Source organism: Ptychodera flava, chromosome 5 (genome assembly GCF_041260155.1).
Source record: "Ptychodera flava strain L36383 chromosome 5, AS_Pfla_20210202, whole genome shotgun sequence".
Classification (NCBI taxonomy): domain Eukaryota; kingdom Metazoa; phylum Hemichordata; class Enteropneusta; family Ptychoderidae; genus Ptychodera; species Ptychodera flava.
The window spans coordinates 5,798,887-5,811,082 of record NC_091932.1 but is presented as its reverse complement, the minus strand read 5'-3'; the positions used below and the strand labels follow the sequence as shown (position 1 = coordinate 5,811,082).

The window sequence follows — 12,196 nt, the reverse complement described above, 5'->3', positions numbered from 1 at the left end:
TTCGGGTCGTTGGTATATCACTTTACCCGTTAGTTGGAAATTGTCTGCCTACATCTGCCACACATTGAGTTGTATATATGTGCTGTATCTAGCAATGCCAGAATGTTAGGTGTCCCATTCCTGCAACATATCGACCAAAGACATGTCCAACGAAATTTTATATAGATGCTAATGTATCCGGTATAGAGCCGAATAACTGGACGATGAAATCACGGCTACTGGACACATTCTCCTAGCTTTAAATGACGCAATGGCTGGTTACTCTTTATCATCGAAAAGCGTTCTGCGTCCTGTTAAGTTCCTAATACAATTAGGCGTGTCTGTATTTCCTACAGCTACCTTGTCGGGAGCTTTTCGAAATATAGAATAATCACCAATATCAATATGATTAAACTGACAGATAAATTGATTTAACAACGTTTTCCTCTTGAAGATAATTTTATTCTCCATAAATGAAGTCATATATCAATATGCATTACTTTTACCAATTTTCTTGCACAAATATTTTTACCACACTGTATGACGCTGATATATGGCAGCACCTCGGTAAAACATTATTGAAATGAACGATGTGGTAAGTGTTATGAACTCAGTGTTTTTAATAGACTGATAATGGACAGTAAATATAGTCATGGTAAAAACGAGTCTATTTGACCACAAGTTTAAACTTATTTTTGGTTACAAATATTTTCAAACAGACATTCATTTCAGTTACTTGATTAATTTCATTTCTGAAATTTCCAGAATTGCGAAATACTGAATTTGCTACTCATATGAAACTTTAAAAGATGATTGCAGAATCACACATATTTTATATACACATGTCTTCCACTGGCAACTTTCCAAAATAAACAATAATGACAGAGTCAAAAAATGTACAACGAACTACGGTGTGTTGGATGAAGCATAAATTGTTAACACTCCTTGCTAAACATAGTTTTACTGTATAGTAAAGCATTAATCAGGAAAAACAGATTACTACAAATTCTGAGATGGTGCACTATCAACCATACTCAACAACTCACAAGCAGAAAATTAATGCAAAACATTATTACACCAAGTACCGTCTCTTTTTGGGTCTTGGTCGCAATACTCGCAAAATTTGAATTTATCTTTTAATTTTTGGCAAGAACAGGCTGGCATTTAAATGCCGTAGCCAAATACCGAAAATGGAAATCAAATTCTGACGTTTTTCTTGACATTTGAGTTTTGTTCTCTCGGTCTTGAGGCCACAAATACTGAAATAAACAATCAATCAAAAAATCAAAAGTCTCTCGGTCTTTCACATAAACATCTATGCTGAAAGCTGTTCCACTTAAAATAACAGATGATTCATGTTTTAGCAATATAAAAATGCCATTTTACAACCATACTCTCTGAACAAGAGGAGCATCGTAGTAGTTTACGCGTGATAAATATACATTTAGATTTACATTCTGTCTTTTCAACACACTTTACATATTTTCTACAAAAGGAAAATGGACCAAAATTCTATCGCCATCAATACCATTTGTTACTTTATATGCAGACAGTATTTACGAGTTGAATGTTTCTATTTCGACGTGATTATCGAAGTACAAATGAAAAAGCAATATTTACAATCTGAAGATAAGTGAAGAAAACACATCAAGAATTACAATAGCTAATGCCGCTCTAAATTTCGCCTTCTTTCTTCAACTTTTCATAATGACTTGGTGATATTTCGTCCAATCTTAGCGATGTATAAATTGAATCACCTTGACCAACACCATTCCGCACGTCACCCTGTCCTGAAACAGCTGAGGACTATGCTCCCTACGAACAGACAAGATTAAAGCTGAGGAAACATGATTATCCTCTGCGTTTATGTAGCATGATTTCTATCGTCGTCGTCTTCGTTGTTGTTGTTGTTGTCGTCGTCGTTGTTGACATGTAACTTAATTATCATTACACAAAGGCTGTGAGATAGAAGATGACTACTGAAAGCCAGGTAACGACATCAACAATGGAACTAAAAACATCAAATTTAATGAGAACGCTCAGGAGAGTTATGAAGATTGCAGAACTACTGCAGGATGCGTTGGAATCATAACACCACAGTATCGATGATGGTTGAAACACATCGTTGCCGAAAAGCAGGCAGGGACTGGCTACAAAACTGTCACAATCACACAAAAACTTCTATAGGGTGGAAGACAATTTTTTATTTGTTCTTTAATAACTTAATGAAAAATCAGCGAACGTTTGAATAGTAATGTCAGGGTTTTAAAATTGTGAAAGCAAAACAGTTTGGTCGGCGGCTTTTAATACGGTATCCGTCAATGTATAGGAAACACACATAGGTTTGATTTGCTAATCTAGTAAAAACGTTTTTCGTATACTGGAGTGCTGAGAAATATTTTAATGCTTCTTTCAATACGATCGATATAATTATGGACACTTTTTAGACCACAGAATAAACCCCCTTAAATTTACAGTAAGAAATTCATCCGCAAATAGGCAATACAAAAAAGAAACTGGAGGTAATAAAGTCAACTGAAACACGAACTGTTCGGTTTTTGATAGAAACGTTTATGTCACGATATTTCATGATGTTTTCTCGCCTTGTAACGGGAGACTAATTTAGCAATAAACCACAGCCAGTGACAGTATCCCACGAGATTGTGACCAGTTCACGACATATTTGCGCAAGCAAGTGAGTATACATATGCAGTGATCTGGTCAAAGCCGAGTGGTATACCCGTGCCTTATTGCTTTTACATCATAACAGTACATTTAAATTCTACCATGGAATATCAAAATAGAAATTTTGCTCCAGCTGGGAGTTTGCACGCGTTTCTATCCCTGCTGGCCGGCATAATTACATGTACACATATTTCAATATATACGTGTGTGTACATATATACGACAGATACATGTCTAAATACATTTCATTATATTACATTTGAACATACACTATTCTCATCTTCGTCTAAACATACTTCATTTGTCTGCCGTGCTAAATTAATCCCTGTACTAGAGAACTGCATTAAAGTTATGGCGATTTATTTAATGCGTTGAGCGTCTTTTGATTTGCATATTAGCAATACGGACTGTTTTCAGAATTTTGCACACTTTTAAAAATTTCCGCTGTTTTCAGTGAAGTGATATTAGTGCAACGTTATGTCAAACGTGTTCATGTGTTTGTTTCATATTCATATTTTGTTGGTTTCTATTAAGATAATTGGCAGCTTATCTCGCGGTAAGAGGCGGCTTCTAGTTGCTGTTAAAACTAAATCCATGAAGCCCTTATGAAATCATAATAAATTATGTTGACCTCACATTGACGCAATTTCGATGAACACTGTACTATATTTGTTAGGATATTCGTTTAAAAAATGCATGTCATGAGTTAAGAACAAGTAGTGCAACGTTTTAGAAATATTTATTCAATACTGTTGCTTTGAATGAATTCTACACTATATTTACTGTCATTGGAAATTATTCATACATAACATTCGAAAAGGAGGAGGGCTACCAAAGACCAGGTAATGACTTGAACAATGGCAACGAAAACATCAAAGCTAGGGTTTGGGATTGTTGTGAAGATTGTAGAAATACTGATAGCTGTGTTGCTTGATCAATAACACCTCAGAATCGATGCTGGTTGAAACACCCCGTCTGAGTTGAACGAACAGAATCAGGCTTCAAAACCGGCACAGTTTAAATAAGTCAAATGCTGTTTTACTGGATTCGCTATACCTATACGTAATTACAATCTTGTTCGTCATGCATGAACTACGTGTATATTTTGTGCATTCCCCTTCTTTCATCGTAAAACAGGCGTATGAATATTAGGATTATAAGTCGACTGACCATGTTAAACCATTTTCCTGCATAATATTAGTGGCAGTAGCAGAAGCATTCACCTTAGTGCGCTAGTAATAAAACTCCTTAAACCCCCCGAAACGACCACCGTATGAAAAGGCTTAACATCTGATCACAAGAAGACATCAGATAACACAAATGCCTCTTGAGTGATTTTATCAACATCACAATAATATCACACTTTTGCAGACATATACTTGTCACGTCAAACTTTTGTGTAATTATCATAAATTAACTCACTTCATTAAAAAAATCTATTCATCTTTTCGTAAGACCATTTCATATCCAAACTCAGTGCTTTTCTAAGACTGCCATTCTCGTAAATGTGTGCAACTGTTGAAGACAGTGAATGTAAGCGCAAAAAATGCTGATTCATCACCTTTGTAATCTTCGACTGCGCAACACAACCAATACAATGGCGAGAAGAATTATCGTAGCGACGACAGTCACAATAATGTATACAAAAATTGGAAAAGAACAAGAAATATGTGTCCTCAAATATTAAAATTTTGAATATACTTTTAGACATAAATTGTTACATTTTCGATTTATGTCCTTAAATTCACTTTTATCATTCTGAAGTGACTATAGAAATCAAATATTTAATAGCCACACTTACAATCTTGTTGTTTCCGTTGTGTGTTGTTTTCTGTCAGCATACTTGTGTATCCATTGGTAGCGACCAGGTAACGTGTGGTCGTGTCTTTCCCAGTCGACTCATGATGTGTCGGCGATGTACCGAATCCTGTCGCCGAAGATTTTCTGTCGGCCTCCGTCGATATCAGTATACTTGTTGTTGGAATCGTGACCATCTTCGTCGTCGTTTCGTCCATGGTTTTCTCACTTGTCAACATTTCAGTCGCAGGATCTGTGAGCGATGTCATTTGATTGGTCCTCCAAGCAGTTATGGTGACAGCTGAAGTCGATTGTCGACCAGGAGTCATTGCCATACTTGTTCCTTTAGTAGTGGCTGAAGTCATTTGCGTTGACTGTTGCACAGGTGTACTCACAGTAATCTCATCAGCTGTTGGTACAATGGCTGCTATTTTTAACGCATTCTAATTTTCTAAGGTATAATTGGTACTTGAAAGCGGGTCATCCAGATTTATAAAACTTAAAGTGTGTATACAAGATATTTTCATGTTTATATTAAGTCGAACCATAAAAAAGGAAAATAAATTCAGTCCGATAAGAATGCAATTTACCCGAGTGTCACCACTATCGGCAATCATTTGACTTTTGAAATATATTGAATTCTTACCCTCGTATTGTAGAGCAAATCCAAGGTCATTCCCTGCGTCATCGGTGATCATCTCAATACAAAGAGTATTGGATGAACTGTATAATGGCTGTGGTAGCAAATAACCAGTAAAAGTACTGATAGTAGAGCTATGGTCTTCTATCCCATCCTTCACAATCACCATGTCATTGTCTTGTAATCTCAGCATAAGAGTGGTTAGCTTTACTATGTGTCCAGGATCCACTGTTATTGTCCAAGTACACGATTGTTCGTTGGTATAGTTACCGGGGAAATTTGGTGAATATATGTATCCACTGGAATCAGTGTAGTCACCGCTACAGGCACCGAAAGACGCTGTTATAAAATATTAAAATTAAATGTTTGCTTCATATAAAATATGCATTGTAACATTACTGTTTTCGCCACCTTCATTGTACTACATAACAATTATCAGGGAATGTTAATAGTTAAGGAATCCAGTTTGATTCTCAGAATTAAATAAAACTGACCCTGGTCGCTGAATTAAGCTTTAGGCGGTCACATTTCGACAGTAATCATAACTTACCGTATCGTTAAATTTTTGAAGCAATGGATGAATACTTTAACTGCAAACTACGGATAATTGTCTAAGGCAAAGTTAACGTAATATGAAAGGTAGACCATGATTCTCTGTAAAACAATGATTGACAACGCTTATTCAGAACTATTATTCTTTGCTTTCATTAGGAATAAGAATATGTCGAAAACACGTTTGTATCACAAGACGAGACTTCACGTCGACTGAAACTTCATAATCGATGTAAGTTGAACATTTTTCTTTGAAGAAATAATACAGTTGCGAGGAAAATGTTCTTCTTCGAGCTTCGCCTAGTCAGACCTATATGATATCCGTTATACGATCACCTGGTTCTACAAGTTCTAAAGTCTCTTTAAAGTTGGATATTATGGATGAGACATACTATTGTAAACATCGAGTTGCCAGTCTCCTCTACAACCTTGCATGTATGGCGACGTTCCATTATCACCAGAACACTGCAGTGTGTTGTATTTCACAGCCTGTGTGTCAGGCAGTATTGGTAATCCTGGAATAGCCTCTCCATAACGCCAGTAATCAACAGAGTCATCACCACAGTAACACTCATCGGCACTATGTAGTACTGCAATAGTCTTTCCTTGATCCCGACACATTCTTGTATCGTGACATCATACTTCGGTATTGGCAATGCCGTATGTATTGGAAATATCCTGACATTATCCTCTTTATATCGACCGAGAAAGTTAGGGACTATGAGGGAAAGATAACAAAGTTGATTTAAATTTGTATCAGGACATATATGTCAGTTAATTCTAAATAACATAAGACCACTTGACGATCATGGTTTGCATATGTTTTTTATTTTAAAATTATCTCAACTATAAGCAGACATAAGAGTAACTGTCGATGACAATTTTGGGAAGTTATGCCTTAAAGTAAGTGGCCATCGGCCAGATAACGGAGCAAGTCTCGCGCTGCAATCTTAACTATCTTTCGGTTATGATGTATAATTATCATTGCATTTTTTACATGTCTTTAAGGCAGGCAGAATTTGGAACTGTAGTGTTATCTGATAGAAATCCTGACATAAAACAATCAGGAATAATTCAAGTATGTATATTCAAATATATAGACATTTGGATCACGTCGTGGTATGGGACAGAAATAGGAGACGTTCCGGTAGACTTTTCACAATTAACGAGAAAAGAATATACACTCGTTATACGGCATGCAATGTTACAGTTACTGATCATAAGGAGTAATTTTATTGATTTAGTGATATGTTGTAGTGCGAAGAAATAAAGTGTGCTCATAGAATAAAGTTTACTCGGAATTGGTAAATATAGGGTATTTCCCACACTTACAGTAACACGTGACACCCGTACCCACATTCAACGTCGATCCACAACTGTTACATCCCATTCCATGTTCGCCAAAATTGATGTCGCACTCGTCCAGCGTCGACGCAATGGGGTTACAGCTTACACTGCACACTGAGTAATTCAGATCGCTAACGCCAAAGTTTCTAATATGCCACATTACTGTATTGAAGCCTGAGAGAGAGAGAGAGAGAGAGAGAGAGAGAGAGAGAGAGAGAGAGAGAGAGAGAGAGAGAGAGAGAGGTGAATGATTGTGTGTTCATGAGTGAGCAAGGGCAGTATGTTACTGCGCGGGTGCCGCTTTTACGATGCCCACCAACATAAGGATTTAGAAATGTACGGGTCTATCACTTGTTATGACAAACGATTGAATAATCTTCATCATTCATTGTTCTGTTAAAGAAGTCATAGATCGTGTAATTATTCGAACTTTTCGGCTAAAGACGGCACATTTCCTTTCGCGTGACGAATAATGAATGCTGTATTATTGATTCGAATTCCACAGCGGTGATTCATTAAAAGTGTTTCCGTGTACGCTCACTGTATTCGCGGCCATTTTATCTGTACATTTTCAGGTAAAATTATGATAGTGTCTTCATTCATGCAAGGAATGAATTATTATCGAACATTTTTTGGTCTAAAAATGCACTCTTTTTGTACCTGTAGTATTAATGTGAAGCAACATTATTTACTGTAAGGTTAAGTGTGTTTTGTTAACTACATATCTAGTTGTTTGCAAGCAGCTCTAGCTACTGTGAGGTTCCAGCCTTTATCTTTATCAGTACACATAGATTTCCAAGTTGTGCTTCCATTTTGTCTTACTTCAATTCTACCTTGAAATGGTGTATTGCCATCAACTAATTTAATTTCGACTGGACAAAATAACAAACATTTCAACGCATGTCAAACATGACTTTATTAGCCCAACATTCCTTATATTGTGGAGCTCTTCTCTAGAAAGAATCATACAGCATGTAAAACGTCAACATTCGCAACACATGGTCGAGCTGGCCAAGATGAAAAGATAGAGTGCACTGTTAATTAAATCAACTAGACAAAGACAATAGATTAGAAGACACGGCGAAACATTTCATCTGCATGTGGCCTCTCCAGGACCGTGATCTGACAGTCACTAACAAAGTGCACTCATGCGATGGACTAAGCCACAACTTTTGATAGTATTTTGCTCAGTTCGGTTTAATGAGCAATGCTGTTTTATGCTTTAATGACCGATGAAGTTTGACGCAAAATACCTGAAGCCAACCTGCAAAAACCTAATTCTACTTTTTGAATAGAGTCTTTGCCAGGTAAAGCTGAACTAAGTAGAGAATGTAATAAGACAGTGTTGTATGATAGTGTTGGTGTGTAAAAGGTATGAAACTTGCACAATATATGGAGCATTAATGCAAGCCATTGTTCGTTTTGTACTTTGATCACATTAAATATTTACGCTTACACACTCACCTGAGTTGTTTTGTCGTATGAATAAACCAGTGAGAAGTATCACCAATCCGCAAGAGAAGAAGAAATGCAAGCCCATGCCGTCCGAAGAACTGTGTTTCTTTCTGACACTAGCATCGGGGAGTTTCTTTTTCCCTTCAAACGTTAGTCGTGCTCGCTATGATTTATCACATTGCTCTGTTCGTAGGTTGTGTTCGCATTCATATGCTAATTAGCTGAACTAGGCAAGGAGGAACAAGGAGAAACTGAATATTTACAGACGTACCGCCAGTGCTACTAATTGAAGGTGAGGTAAAATGATTTAGTTCCTAGGGATACTCTAGGTGTTCAATTTGTTTGACTCAGACATGCTGAAAGTCTGTGGGCATATAAAAATCAAAACAGTAAAATTTGGGAATAAAATTTAGCAAACTGTCGTGTGAGTGGCAGGCTGTTGCGTAGCCATGGGGTGAACGTGTTGTAACTGCTGCCGAAAACCAAAGCAACTAGGGGTCAGTCTTGTATTGACGTAGCAAATCTAACATGCATGATTTGTCTTGTCTTGGTACTTAGAGTACACTAAGGTCTGAATTTGAATAGTGAAGTAGACAATTATGTTAAAAAGTGAATACCCACAAGTGTTCAATAATGTCAAGGGTCATGGTGTATTTTCAGAGTTGAATAATACGGTCATGAGGGGGTGCTTCTAATAGTTAAGTGTTGTTGTCCACTTATTCTGCTAAAATGAAAGTTGTATCGACAATACCATTGAACAATGAAACGAACGTATCAGCAGTATATAAGGTTGACGACTTAGAAAATTAATATGAAGATATTTCTACTTCCGGTTGTGATAATTATAATCGATTATTTTATCATAAGATTAATTATTAATAATCGAATCAAAGTGATATCGTTGTGCCCTCTCTTGATGATGCTGCGACCTTAAAAACACAGCAGCAAATTTTGAATATTAGATTTAATCTGGCTACGGAATACTCTCCGAGGATTTTTTTAATAAATGTAGATCACATTTCGCTTGGAAGTTTCCACCTACTGTTGTACGTTAACGGTTTGTATCAGTGGTCGAATATTTAACTCATCCAGCTATTCTTGTTGTCAGCGTTCAAGTTTGCGTTCTTCTGTAAATGTACAACCAATCTCTAATTGCTGTGTATTAAATTCTTTTGGGATAGTGTATGGGCAACATTTATATCGAAATAGTGAGGTAGCATTTGCATATTAAATGTGCCTTACACCTGTATGTTTACGGGTTTGTGTCACATCACGAAGGGATATCCGTGAGCATGTACATTTGTCTTGGTGTGAAAGGAAAGTAGCGACCTGTGATCATTCCTTCCCTCGCAATACACTAGCCCATAGGTGCGATCGCTTGACAATCCAACAGCAGGCCGGGCGTTTGTTGTTGGGGTTCTACAGACCTGGCTTGGTCTAAGTGGCATGCAATCCATCGTTACTGGAGCAAAGCTGGGCGCCACTTCACCATCTGAACGTAACCCTGGGCCTGCAAGTGGAGCTCCGGCTAACAGAAATGCAAACCGGTTGGAAAGTTGGAGACACGAAGGAAAAAAAATAAACGAAAAGCTGCACGAGTAAACAGAAACTGAATCAGTAGATGACGCCCTAGAAAAAGCTAATGCACCTGACACATTGTTCTTGACCTCACGCTTAAATTGGTAGACTTGGCAACGGTTGCATCATCTTGAATTACTGTTACGTATATGATTTAATTCCATCAGGGCTTGTGTAAAGAAAAAAAAAAACTGTGCTTGTGAATAAATCTGCACTTTCGTATGCTTCTCTTTGGCGTTGCGATCGTATGTTGTGTTCAGCTCAGAATACTCGTGTCAGGGTCGTAGCATCACTGACTGCGAGGGGGGCGGACAGAACCTGTTTTACATTATCTATACTTCATTTATAGTTTGTACATAAATATATGACTTGCATATCGTTGGATTCTAATTTGTCAAAACATCTACTGGGGATATCAGCCCTTTTAGGCTATGGTACAACATATAGTTTGCTGGTTGTAATACACCATTGCCCTGACGGTGCATCGTCACTGATGTCCGCTAAGAGCAGAATTGTCCTTGGGTATGTTTTTATATATCCCCGGCAAATTAAAAAAAAAAATATTTGCAATAAATTTTAAAGACTTTTGCAACTTTTTAGTACCCAAATGATTTTCAATCTCTTTACATTTAGTTTACCGTAACCCTGACCATAGGCAGCCTATCCCATGTAGCCTCGCCTTATTTTGGGCGCCCTTCAGAAAAAAATTATCGTTTACATATTATTTTCGTCTATCTTTCAGTTCACGCCCACGTCTAGGAAACTGACCCTGGGTACCTCTGCTCCGAAAAGTTGTATTCGTGGGTGTATCATGAGGGCGCCCTTCGAAAGCCTACCAAGATATACGATGTCGCAAAGAGAATCACCTCAGTAATTTCGAAATCCACAAGAGTTTGTCACTGGAGAAATACGTAACCATGAAGAGAAATATGGCAAAAATTGTTGGTAGCTTCAGATTATCCAACTCGAATTATGGATAGGTTTAGCAAAATAGTTTGCATGTCATAATTTGTCAGCTATTTTTAGGGTACATGTAAGAGATGCAAATAATCTGATCCCTCATCCCCAGAAACAAATTATTTGCTAGCAGTCCCTCGTACCAAACATTCGCAGCACTTATATCACAAACAATCGCTGGCAGACTCCAAAGTGAAACAATTTCAGTCTGTGGTGAGGTTGCAGAGACACCCACACTGAATTGTGCCAATAGCAGTAAAACCCAAACCACGCATGTGCATACATAGACGATTCCTGAATTCTATCTATCGCCGATATATCTTTTAAATATAGATAAATTAATTGAGGTTTCTATGTAGGAGAAACAAGAAGAATACCAATTGAAGTGAGATGACAAAGGCGGTCATTACCAAGTTTTGATCAAGGAAGACGAGAGGGCGTACTTTGGTTTCCAGTGATTCGGGTCGTTGGTATATAAATATCACTTTACCCTTTAGGTGGAAATTGTCTGCCTACATCTACCACACATTGAGTTGTATATGACTAGCACTGCAAGAATGTTAGGTGTCCCATGCCTGCAATATATATGGACGATAGACATGCCCCACGAAATTTTATAGATGCTAATTCATCAGGTATAGAGCCAAATAACTGGGCCATCAATGAAAATCACAGCGGCTACTGATTACATTCTCCAAGCTTTAATCATGGATAAATGACGGGATACTTCTGATCATTGAAAAGCGTTCTGTGTCGTGTTAAGTACCTAATACTATCAGGTGTGTCCACATATTCGAAAATTCAGGCTTTCATCATTCCTGACCATAGAAAACATGTTTCCTAGAGCTGGTCAGCTGAGCACTGTCAAAGTCAACTATCCAAGTCGCCCTTTTACAAAAAGTGATGAGCAAGTTCTCTTCTTTTACAATGGGGATCCCTCGTACTAGTTTGCTCATAAGATAGATTTTATATGGTGCTGATCTCAGCACAAAACCTAATACGTGTTGGAAATTGAAGGTAATGCAACACTTTCCAAGTTGCCACAAGAAAACCAGACTGTTATTTCTCACCTGAATTATTCATAAGTTATCGATCATTTGGAAGCGAAATTGATACCGAGACCAATAGTAGCAAAAAGAAACAGGCACTGGCTAGAGCGTTCATGGCGTTAAGCATACAAACTCACGAGTGGATTTATTCTGACTT

General features: G+C 37.5%; 1 long non-coding RNA gene across 1 annotated transcript; it reads right to left on the bottom strand.

The window, feature by feature from the left end:
* Positions 1-419: 419 nt before the first annotated feature.
* LOC139132823 (uncharacterized) lies at positions 420-4,866 on the bottom strand. The gene is made up of 2 exons (XR_011552454.1): positions 4,466-4,866; positions 420-1,794 (listed from the first exon to the last, which is right to left on the bottom strand). It is a non-coding gene; the product is annotated as an uncharacterized lncRNA (long non-coding RNA).
* Positions 4,867-12,196: the final 7,330 nt, after the last annotated feature.